Here is a 16596-nt window from a genome sequence, read left to right as displayed (position 1 = left end):
AATTATGTGAAAATCAGGACGAGAAATAACTCTATTTTTTTAATATACTTGTTACAAAACATAGATTCATTTGTAACCGTCAATTGGCACTAATACACCTGCTACAAAAGTTAATAATTTATGTAGAAATTGCAACTAAAATTTTACATTAAATCATTTTGAAATTTTTTGCATTTGTTACAAAGATACCCCGTCCATAGGTTGATGAAGTCTATGTTCCAGCTAGCGCACACGTATACTTATTTTAAGAAGTCGATAGTTACTCGGACCTAATTTTCTTTTTTTTTTTTAACGAGATTTAAGACTTTTTATGTAGGAATAATAGACCGGGCATTTGACACTTTTAATTAAGATTCTAATAGTTTTGTGTTATTCGTAATTCAGATTATATCAGATGTGTACTGCATATTCTCAAGTCTTAATTAAAAAGGATTTAGCTAATGGATGCCCCAAGCACCCATTAAAAGGGAGTATCAGACGTTAATCTTTCACAAAAATAACATTAATTTTGGACATCATTTAAATACAGTGGTGCAAATAATTGTATATATGTGCATTCACATAGCAGCTTTAGTGTAATTTACTAATCAGTGTCTGCACCCATCAGAGAAAATCCAACCAAAACATAGTCATTACTTGTGTAAGTTTGTACTTGATTATACTTGAAGAAGTTTGTACTTGAACATGAAAAATTTTAGTAAGTTTGAACTTTAGTTTGTACTTGAAGATGAAAAATTAGGTAAAAAAAAATAACAATGTAGAAGTTACTAAAAGTAACAGGGTTCAATTGTCATCATTCCATGTACATATAGTGTCTTCTTGAATCTAACCCTAAAAATTTTTATACGTAAGATTCGAGCCATATGTTGAAATATCAGTAAAGGAGCTAAATTCACAAATTTTCAATTTAAAATCATACTACTCTTTATTTTTCTGCCTTAAATACTAGTGTCAATTATCATAACAGCTCAAGTACAAACTAAACTTAGAGGGATGAATATGTAGATACCGTCCAAAACATTGCGCACACTATATAATCAATTTCCAAACTTGTGCAAATTATTTTTCAACTTGTATGTGCATTTACTTCTATTATCCCTTCAACGGATATAAAGCAGGAGAGATTCAATATTTCTTTTATCTATATGATGCCCTAATATTAATTGTTCGTAGCCATTCTACTATCATGTTACCATGGAAGGGTAATGAATTTTGTACTGAAGTTAATGCATTACTTCAATGATATAACAAATTCATTTGGCTAAGACGTTCCTCTCTTCTCTCTCTCTCAAAATTGGTGCTTTTGTTTGTCACATCTAAATTCCTGTTATCTGATTTCGAGTAACATCAATTTGGATATGGCTATTGAAGGCACACATCTGTTTTGCTACAAAGATTATTTAAAATTGAAAATGAAGATTTGGCTATCCAATGGTTCTGTGTTGATTTTTTAGTTTGATGGGAGATCCCTTCCATTTGTTGCATTGGATATCCATAATATGATATACCCAAAAAAAAAAAAAAAGGCACCGCATGTATGACGAATCATCTTCAACTTCCAATGAGTATCGTGACATCGCAGTTTATAGATATTTTGCCAAAGACAATAATTTAATCTAAAGATGACGTTAGACGAAATTGAAACAGTTGCTTTTTCTTTATCTCTCGCTAAAGCTTATTCGTTCTTCCTTCTCTTTAAAATTTCTCTAGCCAAAATCTCATTCAACTCTCTCATGGGAAAGAGGCTAGACAATTTGGTCTTTCTTCATGAAAGGAACCGTCTCTCCAGTTTTATTTCATTTGTTTGAATAAGTATTTTTCTAAGGTGTTTTATTAAGAGCTCTTCTAAAGTTTTCTGATGATAATTTGTTCTCTCCTAGTTTTGTTCTCTCCTTGAATATTCTAGCGAGAGTTTTTTTTTCCATATCTTTTCTTATGTGAGATCTGAGAGATTTGGTAAATTTGAGAAATCAAATTTGAAATTTCTTACATATACTATGTCATATCTAAATTCCCTTTGGCGTTGAAGTAGTTTTTATCATATTTGATTATTAGAAGACATGCACACTAATTTATTGGATTGTAGCCATATTCATTTGATGGAGATACTTTTAGAGTTATAATGTCATCATCATGTTTATTGTTTTTTAAATATGCTGTATGGATTGATTTCAGATCTTTATGTATCTATGTCAGTTTTTGACGTACATCCTGCCATTATTGCAAAATATTAGAATGAAATTATCCTTTTTTATTAAGAAAAGGAAATTGAAACAACTATTCAAGTGTAAACATATCCAAGAATTATAATTAAAATTTAAATTGTTTATCATGATGATGAAACACAAGAGTAAAATTCTTGGGGGAAGAAAAGTACAAGCATAATGGTTAAGAGTATAAATATCGACTTGATTTTCGGAAGCATTTCAATTGGATTCTGTGGTTAGTTTCCAATCCCTCCTAAATCAAATTTCGTATTGAGGAAACAAATGAATTTTTAACAAAGGAATTGGAATACAGGTTGGACTGAGAGATTAAGAATAAGCTACTGGAAGTCTGGATGATGCACTGCTGGAGTGGACTTTGAATAAAAACTAAATTGGTGACTTCATATCACCTAATTTTATAAGTTAAAAACTTGGCTTTTAATATGAATTTGAAATCCAAAGTAAATAAAATTCTGTCCAAATTGCCAATAAAATTTGGACCTGTAATATGAAATTCCAATCTACCCAATGTAGGAACACACCTTATAGAAGTCCTACAACAGTTATTCAAAATGACATTTTAAAAAGTACTCATTTCGACGATTAATCATGTATATTTCTATTTAGAAAAAGAAATCGTTACACTCCCCAAGATTAATAGGATTACAAGTCATCATCTGAAAATCATGTAGACATGCAGTAGAAAAAGATATCACAAGATTTGTCGGTATAGGCTATTATTAGAAGAAAAAATTATGATTGCATTATAAATACATTTTTTAATTATATTTTTATTGAATGACTTTTCATTTAAATACATCAAATAACAAAAAGTGTTAAAAGGTTATTTCAAAAAACATTTTCAAATAATTTCATATCAAAACTCACCTACTTGGTAGTAATCTTCCATCCAAACACACTTCTTGAGTGAACATTAAGATGATTATAAATGTATTTGGCTAATGGGGGTGCTACTTTTTTTCTTATATAAAAGTATTATTAATTTAAAAAACTGTCTAAACACTGGTTGGTGAAGTAAATGTGAGTCTACAGGGCATCCTAATAAAGTTTTTAACAAACAATAAATAACAGCTAAAGTAAACCGCAAAGGACTCGACACATATATAGACTAATCATTAATGTTGATCAGGTACCCATGTTATTATCATAGTAATCAATTTCTCCTTCCATCCTTTTTTTATAGTTTTAGATATTTTAATATATTTTGAAAAAAATTAATTAACTTTATTGAAAGAGTAAATTTAGTCTAATATTTTCCTAAAATATAATTACATTAATATTAGAAGTACGACTAATCATTAAATCTTTACATTAATTACAACAATAATGGTAATAAAAAGCTACATAAAATAAGGTATGTTATATTCACCGATAATAATCATTAAAATAATTATTAAATAAAGTAGGTTATATTTACTAATAATATAGTATATTAAATAAGAGTATTTTAAAGAAATTCAAAGTTAGCTATATTTTTCAGTTGAAAAGTAAACTATAATTTGAGAAAAATAAAAATGAAAAACAAAACTAATCAAAATAAGATGGAGGAAGTATTAATTTACAAAACTTTCTAAACACTAGACGGTGAAGTAAATGTGAGTCTACTAGGCATCCTTAGTAAATTTTTAACAAACAATAAATAACAGCTAAAGTAAACCGCAAAGGAATCGGCACATGCATAGACTAATCCATTACTGTTGATCAGATTCCCATCTGTAATTTGGTAGTAATCAATTATAAGTTTGGTCTGAATGCAGACTTAATTATCGCCAACCAATAAGAGGGCAAAAATATCTTTGAACAAATTGCCAACTTTCAACAAACAGTAAAGGGTAACCTAACCCTCGTTCGAGGCAAATCGTTGGAAGCTTGTTTGAGGCAAACAGGCAGGCTAACTGAAGGCCACATGTTCCGCGTATGTTAAGCGGCGCATGGGATACCCAATGGCCAATGTTCGAAACAATGGGCCGGAATTCCATGCGCCATTTCGACAAACTTCCTAGAACAAGAAATTTTATGTCCATAGGCAGTAATTACTTAACATTTCTAATAATAATTGGTTTAAGATTAATAGAAAAATTTTACGTATGTATATAAAATTCTCACTTATTAATTCATATACTAAATGAGTTTCATTTGGCACATTAAGCAAAATCAAGTGAATTCTTTGTATGTTTATATACAAATTTTTTAGTGGTCTTAAAATAATTATTAGATCTTTCAAATAATTATGTCGGACTGACATAAAACTTTTCTCCACGCCGACATAAAACTTCCCTCTACGAAACTACCCACTGCCCCCAGGTAACTAAAATGGAAAGGGTCACAATTCTCAACTCGGGGCGGCTAATAGGAAACGAAGAGGGTTAAAGAAGCCATGGTTTTGGCCTTTTGGTGGTGCCTGGAGTCACTTCCATATCTGGTTGTAGCTCATCGAATTGTCTCTCGGATCACATGTTCATACACTTGCGCAGAGAATCACTCATTCGCCAATGTAGCTTGGAATGAGCGCTAGATTACAAAATTTTTATAGGACAACTGTTGAATCAAAGAAAAGATATGATGTGACATAAATAGAATTGCTAGTCTTTGATGTATACATGGAACTGAGAAATTAAAATAGAGAAATATCCTAAAATATAGAAATTAAAATCACAAATGGAACTGAGAGAGTCACAATTAAAAAGGAAGTTATTTGAGAAAAAACTTTTATTACATCATAAACATAATTTTTAATATTTTTAATCACCTTTTTATTTTATATACAGCATATCACAAAAAAAATACAATAATATTATTTAAAAAATTTTCCAAATAATCATCGATGCAAATATTCACAATGATTTCTCGTACAATTTCTCAATTCAATGACATTAAAGGTACAAATTCATCTTTTTTATTTTTAGGTTCTATATGTGATATAGGTTAGATTTAATTAGTAAAAGCTTGCCAAAGCCATGGTAAGAGCACAAGGACGAACGAAGTATCAATCAATATGAATACTGAATTAATCAATCTATGTGTTGTTTGATTATGTTTTAGTTTGTGATTGACATTGTCTAGGAAACACTTTTAGGACACGTAATTGTTTCCTGAAATGTGAAAAGACATACTAAGTAAAGTCAAGCATTTGGTGTAGAAAAGGATAACGCAATCGTTCTTTCTCTTTTCTTAGATATAAAGTTCTTGAAAGGAAGTAATTAATGCTGTGAGTGTGTTTGAATAGATATTATTTGATCAAAATTTATTTACTTGCATCACAAACATAATTTTTAACACATTTTTTTTTATCTTTTTAATCACTTTTTTATTTCACAACATCACATTATAAAAAATGTTACAGTAATTATTTCAAATAATCTCTATAATAATTTTCTTTTGAAGAAAGCAATTATTAGTATTTGGAAAAGGAACTAAATATAGAGTAAGAATATTCCATATTTGAAGGAGATGGTTTGTTATGATGTGTCAAATTGTCAATACACCATCTTACAGATAAGTGAACCCTACGTACGTAGGACATTTCCCGCTGGACCAGTTATGTGCATCAAGATTTGGATTCATAAATCTTTCAGTTCCACAAATTAAAATAAAAGGATCGAGCCATTTTTCCTTTAATTCTATTTCAAATTCGATAAACATTGTGTACTTGAGATGGTGCATTGATATATTGGGTCCATCTTGAAAATGGAAAAGACAACCATTCCAAAAATGGAATATATGTAGACCTTGGGCCGTTTCTGACGAGTACAGTTTCTAACTATATATAGGGATAATTTCAGAAATCTCCCCTGAGATTTCTGACAGTTTCACTGCCCTCCTCTAACGTTTTAAAAATATCATTAACCTCTCTTAAAACTAATGTTCTTGTAACAATTTAGTCCAATTCAAAACAATCAACAATAAAAAACGATTTCAAGAGTGAGAAGAATATTTTATACTAAAAGTACCGCTCAACGTATTACTAGTTGGTTGATTTAGAATCAAAATGAAATATTAGTCACAAATAGAAAATAAAGACTAAACTCTAGCATGAGCACAATAAAGTTTAGTAATAATGACTATTTTCCATAGAACTGCATAAAATAGTAAAAATCAAATTCGAGAGAAAAACTTGTTAATTTGGAGTCAAGATTTACACATAAAATTCCTAAACTCTTGGTATTAGAATTTGAAAGACTTTGAACAAGAATTGAACAAAACAAAGTATGGCCTTTTCAAGAAAAAAAATTACAATAGATTGCTAATGATAATATATATATATATAATATGCTAAAAATGTGTTATATTTTTTGATTTATTTCTTTAAATTATAAGGTCCATTATTTCACATGATTAACAAGAATTTTCCATCATTTGTAGTTAAAAAAAATAACAACTCTCAAGCAATGCTTGGATTAATAGAAAGGGTATGATTTTAATGGAAAAGCAAATAAATCAATGGGAAAATTTTTTTCTAACCATCTTGTTTGGATGTATACCAACAAAAGAAAAAAAACACCAAATATTTTGAAAAAGAAAGGAAAGAATAGATTATGTGCAGTTGCATTTTATCTATAACTTAATAAAATCTAATTGTAAACATATTTTAATACTTTACCCTATTTTTGTAAATTTACATATACAACTTGTTATTCTTATAAAAAATTTATGAAACAATAATATTTTAATATGAATTTTAATCCTTTTTAGGAGAAAGAAATTACAAGAACTACTAAAATACAGAAAAAGAATTTTAAAATGTTAACAATTACCGTTATAAAATTTAGTATTCAAGATTTTTAAATTTTTTATTTTCCAAATCATGGTTAATTTAGTACAAATGACTCAATTGTTTATCTCCCTATAAAAACATAATTTTTGTTAAGTTATAAGGATAATAAAGTCATTTAACAATCCATGAGATAAATATTGAATCCTAAATAACTTATAGGGGAGATAAGTGATATTTTTAAAATTTCAGAGGAGGATAGTGAAATTGTCAGAAACCTCACTAGCGCTCGGCAAACTAGTGGTTATCTAACTAGCGCTTGATAGTGAAATTTATCTCCCTATATATATATATATATATATATATATATATATATATATATATATATATATATATATATATATATTTATAGAGAGAGAGAACTCGGGCCGTTTCTAACTAGTAGAGTTTCTAACTAGCGCTTGGCAAACTAGTACAGTGTCCACCACACAATTGTGCCAAGTTAGACTTTCATCACAAATGTAGAATATTGAGGTAATAAGATTAATTTTCTGAGGACAATATGTGCTACGTTTCGTCTGAACTCTGCCTTTTCGCTTAGCCATCGATAAAGTGCAGAGCGCAGACGCCAAAATTTCAGTTGCATCTTTTGTTGTGGCAAAAAGGCATGGCTTTTAACGGAACCTCATCATAACTTGACCCTTCGCGCTTTCCGTCGTTGGCTATTGCGGTGCGCATAAGGGCTTCTAGTTTTTTACTACATTTCCTGCCCACAAATGAGTAAGAAAAGTCAAATTGCTGTTATATGACTTTATATTGTTCTAAAAGTAAAAACAAACAAACAAGTTTTTGATTGGTATAACGAGAGAAGCAATTTGGATACGAAATTATTTGGAATAAATTTTGAAATAATACGACAATATTTTTTATAGTGTAATATATGCAAAATAATAAAGTAGTTAGAAATAGTATTTATGATGTAAGTTGCATGTACTTGATTTTTTTTTTTTTTTTTTTTGCAAATTATGCTAACCAAACGGATCCAATACTTTTCTAACTTACTAAGGGTGAATTCGAATTTTCTAGGTGAATTTTCTTTTGACAAAAGAAACTTTCTAGATCTTGATTGATAGAAAATAATTGGTCCATCACATTATTTAACAATACTATTTTGTCACAAGGTATTATAGTGTATATCTGAGCCTTTTATAATTTTCATTTAGGTAAATAAAGTTTCAAAAAATTATTGGTCCATCAAATTATTTGCTAACGCGATTAGGCCACGATGTATTGTGGTGTCTAGCTGTGCCTTTTTTAAATTTTATTTAGGCACATAAAGTTTCTATTACTTATCTAAATAGCGGTGCATGTCAAATATTGACCCAAAAATACTACTCGATTATCAATTAAAAAACAAAAAGAAAAGAAAAGGCTAGCATATTTTTTTGATTATTTGTCTAAAACTTTACTATCACTTACAATAATTATTATAGAAAATATATTGGTATTTGTCCTGAATATCTTATTTTCTCGAAACATTTGCCTTTCTCTACCATCCACCGTCCACCACCACTATCCACCTCCGCTGCTGGTATCATATTTAGTATATTTTATTTCTTTTTTTTAACTTGTGAATATTTTATAGTTTATTGTAGATGGTATTTTATCAAACACTCCCAAAACAGGGGTACCAAACAGACTCCGAATCATATGGTTTGCCAAATGCTGACTTCAAGCACTTTGAGTTTGATCAACTATTAATACTTTCTCTCAAAAGAATATACTAGAATTTTTTTTGCTTTTTAAACATTCAAAAGTTAAATACTCGATCCTTAATTCAAAACCCTCATGTTCTTACCATTTCGAGTTTTTTTTTTCAATATAAATGTGTACAAATTTGTTTGGAAGGTACATCACGTTCAATTCATGCGATTTCTGAATTTCGGGGAAAATGCATGAGCCTAGAAAAATATTGCCGCCCAAAAGTGGAAGATTGTGGAGCATGATTCTGCCTGGCCTATGCAACAATTACAGATTCACGTACGGCCTACTTAATGTCAAAAAGAAAAGGTCACTGAAACCAAATAACTCCACTTGCATGCCTGTCTGTCATCTGACTGTAAGCTTCCAAGGGAATCTCAGGGAGAATTTCTGATGTTCAAGTCAACACTGTTTAGAAGACAAAGTTTTAAAGAAACAGGTTTTCAATTAGGACTAATTCTACGAGCTTCTGAACACTTTGCTTTCTAAATTCTCGTATTTGACCCACCTAAATCCAATCGCTAATATTGTTAATAAAATTGACAAGATAAAAGGATGGTTCAAATAAATGACAATGCATCGTTTTATTATAACTACTATCTCTTTACTTTTTTTTACTACTTTCACCGACTGTTCATTAATGTACTTGGCTATCCATTTTGCCAATTTTGCTACCAATGCTATTGATTGAATTTAAATGAGACAAATTTAAAAACTTGGTATTCAAAATGCTCAAAATTGAAGTTTAAGATATACAATGATAAAGTAGTACAAGTGTAGGGAAGCAAATTGGAGCTTGTCCCACTCAATTATAAGAATTATGGAAAGTATGAAATGAAGAAAATAAAGTTTTTTTTTAGGTTGGCACTAGATAAAATATAAAAGATAGACCCATCATAAAATTCAAACATTATCATTCACCCCTTGAATTGCATAAACTTTCGTATAAAATTTTACTTTTGCAGACAACTTAGTACCGACAGGACCTAAAATGAAAACTAATCTCCACTATTGTCTTGGTTGGTTGTGGGCCTTGGCAGGCTAGTAGAATTCTTGAACATATTCAACTTAATGGGGTATGGGGTTTATTGTTTCATCTGCATTTGCGTCCTACTGTAATGTGTCTGGACCTGAAAGGAGCACTAGCGTAGCGAAAACAAATGGGCACGTGTAACCGTCTTTCTTTTCTTCCTTCTTGTGGTAGGATCGAAATTATTATATAATTCTTTGTTGGGAGAATTGCAGTTTTTCTTCCAAATATTTAGAACATGAGCGGTTCTAATCCCTAAAATTTAGACGAAAGCAAATATTACCTCAAATATTTCAATTTCTAAGCACAATGAGCCCAATTCACTGATTTTTGCTAATTACCAATTTCCAAGCACAATAAGCGGTTTTAATATTATAAAATGGCGGACACGTGGATAGTAGATGGGGGGCCACATGTGGTCAAGATTAATTCAACCCAATATCATGGATGGCTATGATTGAAAGTGCATCTAAAATCGTGATACTCTTTTCTTCTTCTACTTCTCTTTTTCTTATACCAGAGTAATCCAAAAAAAGCGATGAAAATTAACCATGTTTTTACCGGTTTAAAACGATTCAAACAAATATGAAAAAATCAATTCAAATTGAGCACAATGATATAATATAGAAAGGATAAGGTGTTATTAGCTGTATGACAAGTAAATGAAAAGAGGAAGGTAAATAAAAGAGATTTAAATATATTTACAGTGTCAATCTGTGACGCCCCCATTTCTCCCAAGGGCGAACCCAAGGGTATCCGCGGAACGCCTGCCTAGCTCTCGCCAGGACTCGAGACAAATCAATTCAAACTTAACAATATATAACAATTTATACCAGTCTAATAAGGAAAAATCGCTTCCATAAACGAATATCCAAGTCTTGTACCACGTGTTCAAAATACATCCGTTATCCAATTCTTACGTCAGGATCCAAAAGATACATCAATTCCCAAATATATACAATAGCCAAAATATCTAGTCAATTACAATTGAAACCCTAATACAAAAGTACATCCAAAGGGTTCCAACGAGTTTTACTTCATCCATTCCTGTTAAGGAAAACAAATCTACGGGGTGAGCGAAACGCTCGTGAGGCCAAGAAAACACACATGCAAGCACGTTGTCCAAATAACAATCCCAATATTCAAGTAATTTACAATTCGAGCGAGAAAAATAAACAGAAACAATTCAAGGATATAGGAGCTCTCAGGAGCTATTTTCCTCTTGCTTCGCCACGGCTCGATCCGATACCCCCTCGTGATGACACTCCGTTATCCTGGTGGGTATTTTATCCGTAGAAACTTTACTTATTACTTCCTCCGACCAACATTCCACCCTCTCGGATCCGAAACCAAACACGCACGAAAAAGGCGATACTCGTCGAGTATACCACACGAGATCTCAAGAGATCAAGTTTTGATTTTTGAACACGCACGGAAAGGGCGATACTCCACGAGTATGCCGAACAAGATCTCAAAAGATCAAGTTGTGTTTTGTTACTCTCTTGGTTTATCAAACTTCTCGACCAAGCCCATGCCGGCTCGAGTTGTAGGATTGGTTAAGAGAATTGGGCGTCCCCATAAGTCGAGGAGGTTCACTCCACCCGACAACAAGACACGCACGACATACACGACATGCATGGCAACACGACACGCACACGAAAACGGGTATATTTTAGTCGACGAGATTCACTCAATCGACTTTGAAAACCAAGTTAATACAAGTAAAGTTCAAGTAAAGGAGAGCGAGTGCGATAAAGTACACACTCGTCTCATCAAGTGATATTCACGTATATAAGCAGGTAAATCAAGTAAACACGACAAGTCATGCACTTGACACTCACCAATTCAAAAGTAATTGAGCGAGAAAATCTTTAGTTGTCCCCTCCGGGATTCTTTTCAAGACTCGCTTGAGCACCTGAAGCAATTAACAAGTATTTTTCACTCACAATCACGTATTAATCAAGAAAGGAGTTACGCTTATTTGGACTAGTCAATACCTCAAACCAAGAACCTTAGCCACTCAAAATAAAGGTTCAAAAGTGAGGTTTTATTAACACAAGAAAAACTGATTTCCTTCATGAAATCAAGTTTAAAGCGATCAATTATCATCAAGAAGGAGTAACAAGTTTTCAAATTTTCATTTTCTAAGAAATCAGCAAATTTCAGCTTTGCGCGTCAAATTTAGAAATATCAGATCTTGCACTCAGTAGGTCCAAAATTATAAAACTTGGTACCGTTGGAAACCTCTTAGAAAGTACTAAAAGTTCTTAAAAGACACTTTTCCATGAATCTAAGTGGAAGGTATTCAAAAATGAGCTTGAAGGTACAGGTTCGGCGTACAAGGCAGAATTAAGTTGGATTTCGGCCAACTTTGGAAATTCGGCACGATTCACATGTTGTAAACCGGCCTCTAAAATTTACAGCTCAATTAGTGTTACAAGTGAGGTTTATAACAAAACAAGCGGATCAAGAATCGGAGTTTCGAGTACCGAGATACGGTAGCTCAAAGTTGAGGAAGATTCAAGACTGAAGAAGAATTTCCAGTTTTGAACCTCCAACACTAGCAATTTAATTCGGTATCGAAACGAACTTGAATTCGTGCCAAAATTGGCAGTATTTTACTCCTATATGCAAGGTATTCCTCTATCAAATTTCAGGGAAAAATACCCTCGGGAAGGTAGTTAATTAGTCAACCAAAGTTCAGGAAAAATTCTAAGGCAATCTGCCTTGTGACTTTCATTTCACAATTTCAAATCGTTTAACCAAGAAAACTATCCGAACATGGTTTATTTGTGAAACAAAGGTCTAAGACACATCCATGATACCTTTGGTAAGTGATGAGCATCAAGAACTGTTGGGTTTTAGGGACACTACGCAGCGGAAAAATAAAAAATTTTCCCTAAAACCATCCAGGAATCACCCTAGATTTTACGTATGATGTATAAAAAGTAGGGTTATAGGATTACCTTAATCCAAGCAGCGTCTCCCTGCAGCGTTGTTTGAGGATGGTCAGCCCTTGAGCAGTCCAATCGTCCTGCCTCTACTGATATCCACGCTAGAGCAACCCTGAGTCGTCTCACGAACTATGTATTGAAGAGCAAGAAAAAGTTGCTAGCCCTTCTTACTCTTATTCGAAAAATATGTGACACTCACAGATTCTCCCTTTTTCTATTTGTTACCTTCACCCTCTCGTATCTCAGCCAAAAAACTATTTAACGGAGAGAGAGAGGGATACCTGATAATATATGATGATAAGTCTCCTTGTCTGATTCAAAATCAAAAGCCTAAGACTTCTCTTCACTCAAGACTCTATCTATCATCATCTGATAGATAAGAGATAACCATTTACTCTTATTTGCTCAAATAGGCCTGGGATTAATTTTCTTTTAAAATTAAACCCCGATAATTCACATAGTTTCAATCCAGGATTAAATCTCTATTGCGTGTGACCCAATAGGTCCCGAATGTATTGGTAATAATTATGGTTTAATAATTAGATAAAATAAACGACTTTATTTTATCATAACTTATAATAAATAATTAACCCATAATTATAAATCACGAGCGGTGTCTAGCAACACATCGTGATTGCCCAATTATTCGGAATTAGTCAAGGGAATTTGACCTAACCTTTCCGTGAAAAATTACCGTGTAATTATTATCCTTTCACCAAAGATATCCAATTAGTCAGGAATAAGGAATAAGTGCCAATTCCCTGATGACTAATTAAATTTTCTAGTTCCCGAAATTTACCCTTAATTAGGTTAAATTGAAGACATTTTTCAATTTACCTAATAGTCGACTTTAGGGTTAATTTCTCACTAGTGGCCATCCGGATATCAACTCCTTCTATCAGAGTGGTAAATCCTGTCTTGATCACCCATTTTCTTTACGTGCTTCACACTACATCCAACTTCTACATTTTAAGGTACTCACGAAGAGTAACAAGTAAATAGAGTCAAAATGTAGCGATTCACACTCAAGATACTATGGTGATCTCAAGTCGTAGGATCACTTACACAATTTTCACTAGAGATACACCATTGGCACTAGATAGATATCCTAACGGGATCTCTAAACGGATCATCCAATGCATTTGTACTTTTCAAATCATCTACACATTAGCCTAAGTATCTTCATACCATAGTTGATGAGAACAACCACTAATTACATTAATTAGAGGCTAACTGTGTACTAGTTTTATCGTACTAAAGATGTCCTATTTCATTAGTACAAAAACTAGGGCATTTTAATAATATTACTATAAATGTGATTGATATCTCATAGTCACCAACTCTTGTGACTATCATCACATTAGTAATATTATAAGGACTTTATCGGTTGTATCTAATATTTAACAGATAAATAAGAAGTTATTAAAATACAAAACATATAATAAGGAATGTATAAGATAAAAACAAATACATTGTTTTAGGGCATACATTCCAACAATCTCCCACTTGCACTAAAACACATTATCCATGTTTTTCATCCCATAAGATAATACATGACTATCATGCTTCTTTTGAGGAAGAACTTTAGTAAGAGGATCAGCTATGTTATCCTCTGTGGAGACTCTCTCTATCTTTACATCATTCCTAGCAACAATTTCTCTAATCAAGTGAAATCTCCTAAGCACATGTTTGGATCGCTGATGAGACCTAGGTTCCTTGGCTTGAGCTATAGCTCCATTGTTATCACAGTACAAAGTGACCGGATCAACAATGGTTGGAACCACACCAAGTTCAGTTACGAACTTTTTGATCCAAACTGCTTCCTTAGCTGCTTCCGCGGCCGCAATGTATTCAGCCTCTGTTGTAGAATCTGCTGTGGTGTCTTGTTTGGAACTCTTCCAACAGACAGCACCTCCATTAAGAGTAAAAATGAAGCCTGACTGTGATTTACAATCATCCTTATCTGATTGAAAACTCGCATCAGTATAGCCTTTGAGCTCTAACTCACCCTTTCCATATATTAAGAACAAATCTTTGGTCCTTCTTAAGTACTTAAGAATGTTCTTAACGGCTATCCAATGACCCTCACCTGGATTAGCTTGAAATCTGCTTGTGACACTCAGAGCATAGGAGACATCAGGTCTTGTACATAACATAGCATACATAATTGATCCAATTGCTGAAGCATATGGAACATTGTGCATCTTGTCAGTCTCAACTTGTGTCTTTGGACACATGTTTTTAGAAAGGCTTATACCATGAGTCATAGGTAAATTACCCCTCTTAGACTGATCCATGCTAAACCTTTTTAGCACTTTCTCTATGTATGTAGATTGTGAAAGACCCAGTAGCCTTTTAGATCTATCCCTATAGATCTTAATGCCTAATATATAGGCCGCTTCTCCTAAATCTTTCATGGAAAAGTTCTTCGACAACCAACCCTTTACCGATTGTAACATCGGTATATTGTTTCCCATTATTAATATGTCATCTACATATAAAATAAGGAAAACAATTGAACTCCCACTAACTTTCTTATACACACAAGATTCATCCGGATTCTTGAGAAATCCAAACTCTTTGATCGTCTCATCGAATCGGATGTTCCAACTCCTAGATGCCTGCTTAAGTCCATAAATGGACTTTTGTAGCTTACATATTTGACTAGGATTTGTAGATGTAAAGCCTTCAGGTTGTGTCATATACACATCCTCATGCAATGTCCCGTTAAGGAACGCGGTCTTTACATCCATCTGCCAAATCTCATAGTCATGATATGCTGCTATGGCAAGCAATATCCGAATGGATTTAAGCATAGCTACTGGTGAGAAAGTCTCATCATAATCGATTCCCTCTTTCTGCTTGTAGCCTTTGGCTACCAGTCTAGCTTTATAGGTAACCACATTACCATCCATGTCAGTCTTCTTCTTGAAGATCCATTTACACCCTACAGGTTTTATCCCTTCAGGTGGATCAACTAAGGTCCACACCTTATTGTCATACATGGAATTCATTTCGGAATTCATGGCTTCTAACCATTTAGAGGAGTCTGGATTGCTTATTGCCTCTTGGTAGGTAGTAGGTTCGTCATCTTGAATGACTAGAACATCATTGCTATGACTCACAAGAAATTGGTATCTCTTGGGAGTTGAGCGTGTTCTTACTGACCTACGAAGCCCTTGTGTATCAACAGCTTCAATATCTGCCCCATCATTATGTGGTTGAAGCTGTTCTTCATCAGGTCGCTCAATGTTTGTTGGATGATCCTGAATTTCTTCAAGATCTATTCTACTCCCACTGCTTCTTTCTAGAATATATTCTTTCTCTAGAAAAATAGCATGTTTTGAGACAAACACCTTTTGCTCAATTGGATTGTAGAAATAGTATCCTATAGACTCTCTTGGATACCCTACAAACAAACATTTCTCAGATCTAGCTTCAAGCTTGTCTGACTCTGCCCTCTTCACATAAGCTGGGCAGTCCCAAACCTTCATGTAAGACAGATTTGGTTTTTTTCCTTTCCATATCTCATATGGTGTGGAGTCGACAACTTTAGTGGGTACTCTATTAAGAGTATAAGAGGCTGCATCTAATGCAAATCCCCAAAACGATTTTGGGGCACTTGAGTGGCTCATCATAGAACGAACCATATCCAATAAGGTTCGGTTTCTCCTTTCAGATACACCATTTAACTGTGGTGTACCTGGAGGAGTCCATTGTGGAACTATTCCATTATCCTTTAAATAAACTCCAAACTCGTCATTTAAGTATTCTCCACCACGATCAGATCGTAGTGTCTTAATACTTTTATTGGTTTGTTTTTCTACTTCATTCTTGAATTCCTTAAACTTTTCAAAGGATTCAGATTTGTATTTCATTAAATACACGTAACCATATCTCGAATGGTCATCT

Source organism: Coffea arabica, chromosome 10e (assembly GCF_036785885.1).
Source record: "Coffea arabica cultivar ET-39 chromosome 10e, Coffea Arabica ET-39 HiFi, whole genome shotgun sequence".
In the NCBI taxonomy this organism is placed as follows: Eukaryota; Viridiplantae; Streptophyta; class Magnoliopsida; order Gentianales; family Rubiaceae; genus Coffea; species Coffea arabica.
This window is presented reverse-complemented; position numbering follows the sequence as displayed.